This window comes from Citrus clementina, unplaced genomic scaffold (assembly GCF_000493195.1).
Source record: "Citrus clementina cultivar Clemenules unplaced genomic scaffold, Citrus_clementina_v1.0 scaffold_7, whole genome shotgun sequence".
Lineage (NCBI taxonomy): Eukaryota > Viridiplantae > Streptophyta > Magnoliopsida > Sapindales > Rutaceae > Citrus > Citrus x clementina.
In genome coordinates, this window is record NW_006262075.1 from 18,114,152 (window position 1) to 18,120,172 (window position 6,021).

The 6,021-nt window shown below is 28.2% G+C and overlaps 1 non-coding gene across 1 annotated transcript; it reads left to right on the forward strand.

The window, feature by feature from the left end:
• The first annotated feature begins 374 nt into the window (after window positions 1–374).
• On the forward strand, window positions 375–481 carry LOC112097119. Its single transcript, XR_002904776.1, has one exon. It is a non-coding gene; the product is annotated as a small nucleolar RNA R71 (small nucleolar RNA).
• The last annotated feature ends 5,540 nt before the right edge of the window (window positions 482–6,021 follow it).

Sequence of the window (6,021 nt, forward strand, 5' to 3'; positions counted from 1 at the left end):
CTGGTAATGATGGACAATTCTGTATTGTATGAAACAAGTTAGAACCAATAGCACAAACCTCATTAGCTACACTAGGGTGATGATTCATTGATTGGTTCAGAGCTAAGGCATCTACTTTTCTAGAAAGTGTAACTAGAGTGGATTTCACGTCAAAATCATCCTTAACTTCATATAACCCCTTTCTAGAAACTTCAGATGATTTTTCCCTTTGGTTTGAAAAATTCCACTGTTGAGAATTCTCAGAAAGTGAATTAAAGAAATCCCATGCAGCCCCTTCATGTAGGTTCAAAAATCTCCCACCATTCATAGACTCTACCATATGACGATTCGACATGGTTAAATCGTTATAGCATTGTATAAGTCTCCATTTCTAAAAACCATGGTGGGGGCACTTAAGGAGTAAATCATTAAATCTTTCCTAACACTCATAAAATTGCTCACCCTCTCTTTGATAAAAATCATTCATCTCTCTCCTAAGGGCATTTGCTTTAGACATAGGGAAAAACTTGGTGAGGAACTTATTATTCAATTCATCCCACGTAGTAATAGACCCAGCAGAAAGCGAATTCAACCAAGCTTTTGCTTTGTCTTTTAATGAGAAAGGGAACATATGAAGCCTAATTGACTCATCATTAAAAATTTGAAAACGGAATGTAGAGCATATGTCAAGAAATTCCTTAATGTGCAAATATGGATCCTCTCTCTCTAACCCATGGAAAGATGGTATAAGTTGAATGACTGAGGGCATAAGTTCAAAGTGTGTCGCTGTAGTTTGTGGCAACACAATACAAGATGGTTGGTTGGCCACAAGTGGTGAAAAGTATTCTCTAAGGGTTTTATCTGCTTGCACTGGTGGTAGTACTGGCAATAATCTATTTAGGTCATCCATGACTTGAGAAGAACTAACTTGACTACTATCAATTTTCGACTCTCTTTTAACCAAACAATTTGTTGAATCACGTTCCCAAACACTCATAAACTAACTAGACAAAGAAGAAAAATAAAACAACAATAATTAAAATAAACAAAATTAAAATAAAAGAAATCAAACAACTAAACAATAAATTCAAAATTAAACAAATTTTTGTATTTTTTAATAAAAATTTGAATAAATAAAATAAAAGACAGCCTAAATTATAACTAGTGGAAGAATCAAATTAACCTAGATTAAACTGACTTTCTAGCACAATCCCCGGCAACGGCGCCAAAAACTTATGAAAATTTTAATATACTCGCAAGCGCACGAATCTAGAGATAGAATAGTGGTAACGAGGTCGATCCAACATGGATTGTTATAAAGTCTAATTTAAATCTAAAATTAGTATTAATTCTAACCTAGTTGAGCAAATTGAGTTTTAAGAGAAATTAAACTAATTAAGCTAAGAAAACAATTAAAGTAAATGAAATTTCAATAAGACAAAAATTACCAAGGTTTTAGAATCCACCACTATTCAACTAGTAATTATCTAATTATTAATTAATCCCCAATTTTAGAGTGACAACTTGAAATCAATCTATGTCATCTCATAGATATAATAATTAAGCCCAAATAAAATTAATCTTGTGTAGGTTCTTTTTCTGCTTAATAGTATGACTTCTAAGAAGCTCATGTAAACATATTGAATAACAAAGAGTCAAAGTTTCCTAAGCACTCCATGTAAACAATTTAATAAAAGACATAGAATCAAAGATAATCATGTATAAACTTTATAAATCCAAGTATAGATTTAATCAAATATTAATCCTAACAATCAATAATGTATGACAGAATTAATGAAAAGATTTTAATAACATCCAATTAATCATGTGAAATAAAAATCATAATCATTAAAGAACATATATAGGGAATTAAAAAGATAATTATTTCATTGAACAAGATTTTATCATTAACCTCAGTATAAAAAAATTAACTAGACATACTTGAATTGAGAGCAATACAAGAAATAAAATCAGTCATGGAAGGCGAATTGATGCTGCTGCCGAATGCTCTCTTCCAGCCTTGCGTCTGCACCTTTGTTTTTGTCCTCTGGCGGCCCCCCATTCAAAAGCCAAAACTCTCTTTTTATAATGCTTAGCCACCGAATCCTCTGTCTACTAATTAAAATCCTTTTCCAATTATAAAACAAAGCTTCCATAATAACGCCACCATAAGCCATTAATTCCACTTTTGAAAGTCCAGTGTGGGCCCCATTTAAATTGCTTTCCACTTTTGCAATGCCATGCACGTGCAACTCAATTGGAGAATTGAAATTCAATGCAAATTGCTCTTGGCTCTTAACTCTGTCACGGCTTCAACTGATATTCTCTTAAATTGTTATTATTTTTACACTTTTTATTTCCAATCTCCAATTAATTTCTTATGCAATAAAATAATTCAATAAATTAAAAAATATCAAATAAAAATAACTAGTAATTAGATAATAAACGGTAAAATATGTATATAAATTATGCTCATCACATACGTTTGTACAAGATAAGTTTGTATAAGAGTTTGTGACTGTATCATTACTCATTTAATTAATCTACATTGTTCATTTTGGAATAATCTGATTGGTCCATTTGACGAAAAGCTCATTGCTCTATTCCATTTGACTCATTAAAAATAAGATGATGTTGTTTGCATAGGATTATTGCTTAATAATATATGCCATTAATGATAAATAAATTTGGTCTCTAATCTTTGGATATTTCAAAATCTAAAGTGAAAAGAATTTAGATCTATCGACAATAGAAGTAGGCAATTAAAAATAAAAAATTAATTACTTAATTTTTTCGGAAGTACTTTTCACTGTTACTGGTCACCATTACTGTTCACCGCAACTATTCACAGTTACTATTTACGTTTACTGTTTCCGATTACTGTTCATCCGCATAGAAAATATTAATTTTTCAAAAACACAATAAAATGCAGAAAATAAATGACACGGAGATTTTTACGTGGTTCGGATTAATCAATCCTACATCCACAAGGCCACGCCAAGATGAAAAGTAATTCACTAAGTTGAGATATTACAACCTATGAATTTACCAAACTTAAGACTTTCACTTACAGTTTATCACCATACAATTTACTCAACCTTAGAATGAATCTGCTTCTCTTGAATAATTGCTACCCCTCTTGATCCACGATCTTCAAGGCACTTCGCAAAGTGATCAATAGCAATTATTTAATTCTTCAATGTCTAGTGATCCAAGATCCACATAGACTCTCCACATAGATGAAAAAAAGGTAAGAAAACAAATCAACACAACATTATGCGCCAAATCCGGATTCTCTAGGGAGGAGGCCAAATTTTGCTTCTCTGCTTTATACTTTGTGTTGTGCGATCCAACTTCAATTGTGAAATACCTCTCTTTATATAGGCACTAGGGATTCACCAAAATAGCAAGTCTTAAAAGATTTGGATTCTTTCCAAATAAGAGTTTCTTTTCTCTTATAATTCCCATGAATCTGAATAGGATTAAATCTGATCTTCTTGCCTTACTTGTCTCCTAAGAAATATCTAGAGCATTTAATGACTTTCTGTTTGAACCAACTTCTTACTCTAAATAGATCTCATGCACCAATTATAGAATCCCACTATTAATTGACTTGCTAAAATAGACATTTAATTAAATTAAGAAACAAACATTCCTAATAAATTGGAATCTCACTAAATTAGGGAATTAATAAATTAATCCCTATTACAAGATATGCAATAAATAAACTTCCAATTTAATTAGACTTGCCATAAAATGTCAACTCTATAAATAATGGACTTAACATAAAGTTTAAATATCTTCAATCTGTACCTGATTTTTTAGTGAGAATTCTATTTATGACAATACATTAGCTCTAAGTGTAAAAACAAGTATTTTTTTTTTCTCTAAAATTTAAGTAAATCTGAATTAGTATAAATTGTGATAGAATTGGATGTTTGAATCTGAATGATATTTTTTCGTTTGAATTGCTAAAAAAAAATATTAAGTCGTTTATTTTTTTAACTTACAAAATTTGAAAATTGATATTTTTACATTTGTGCCCTTACAAAATGTTAAATAAATAATAAACACCTCAAAGAACTTAAATAAAATAGAATGCTACCATAACATAAATCATGTTTAATTGAGTACAACCCTTTATACTCTAAATTAGTACATGTTAATCAATTTAATTGTAGTTCATAATATTTTTATATAAAAAAATATTCAAAAAAATCATGAAGATTAATTATGCTAATTTGAAGAAAATAAAAGGATAAAAATAATAGTCACCTACCGCTATATTATCACAAGTTATAGAGATGGGTAATAATGTTAATTATTAAATTTTATTTAGGTAAGGATGAAAATTAATTAATTAGATAGGGATATTTTGGAAGATATATTTTAATGGCATCTTTTTTGCTTAGCAAAAAGTTAAAAAGTTGGCTTAATGACTTAATGACTTAATAACTAAAAATTTTCATTATGTTGAAAAAACAAACGGATTTAGCTGGAATTTTTTTATTTGAAATTTAAATAGACTTGAACTACTATGAAATTTTAATAGACTAGGATGTCTGAATTTAAATAATTTTTTTTTCAATCTTTGAAAAAGTATTAAGTTTTTTTTTTAACTTAAAAACTAAAAATGTGTACTTTTACATTTGTATCCTTATTAAATTCGAATGTCAAGGAAATAATAGAGAAAATGACTGATACACCCCAAACCTTTATAGAAAGGGATACAAAACTCTCTAACGTTTAAAAAAACATTTACCCCCAATTTGTTAATGGATTCTGTTAATTTTAACAAGAAAAATTATTTTCAACTTATGATTACCATTATCTTCCTCTAAAATACAAGTAATTGTATTGACTAATCCATTTTGCCCATAAATTATTAATAGAATTAGAAACACACCCTTATTTATAATGGTTGGAATTTTACTGTTGAAATTCAGTTTATTATCTCCTTTTTCCTAATTGCTCATCTTATTCAATGTCATCTTCTTCTTCTTCATCAACTATCATCACCCATTATTAATTATGGAATGTATCATATTAACCTTTAAATTATTTAAAAAAATTGAATCCATTAATAATTTAGAGTTTAAAAGTCTTTTTTGAGACATTAGAGAGTTTTGTATCCTTTTCCTAAGCTTTATATATATAATTATTTTGAAATTATAACATATAAATTTCTTTTTTAATAAAAACTGATTATATAATTACATAAAAATTTTAAGAATAAAATCTTTTATTAACGATAATGAGAAATTCAAGAACTTGATGAGAGAAGTAAAGTAGGGAGGGATTTCATAGCAGCTGGAAAAAATAAAGATGAGATTATTAGTAGATAAACATGTATGGGTGTGTTTTAGGATAAGCATGAAAAATAAATAATAAATTAGAGATATTTTTAATATTAGAAATCAATTGGCTGATTCAAACTTCTCCAGTCATAAAAACCCAAAAAAAAAATTAACTTTTTTAATTAAGTCAAAATTATTTAAAAATTCAAATTAAGTTATAAAAACAAACGCCCTCTACTTAACTTAATTAATAAGTCACTTTGAATCATTAAGTTAGAAAACAAACGCCCTCTCAATGACTTAATTAATTGAAATTAAGTCAATTAAATCATGAAGTTAGAAAAAACAAACAAACAAACAGCCCCATATGTCCATTGCTTAAAAGAATCTAAAGTATTTTAAACTAATTCGTTTATACTGGAGTAATCAATTGATGAAATGAATAAACTAAATTTCCAGGAACATAAACGCTGAATTTACACAATGTATGAAAAAATAAAAATTAAAATTATACAACTGATGTAATATTTTCATTTATAAAGATTTGAGTCAATCAATCTTGACGTCAATTAATCAATATTTTAAATGATTTATAAAAATGGAGACAATAACCAATCATTTTGATTTATAATTTTGTTTCTATTATCTCTGATTATTCTCGTCAACAACTTCCACGTGTCCAGAGCCAACTAATAAGGGTTAGGTAATTGTTGCTTTTCATATCGACTTTTTTTAAAAAGCCATT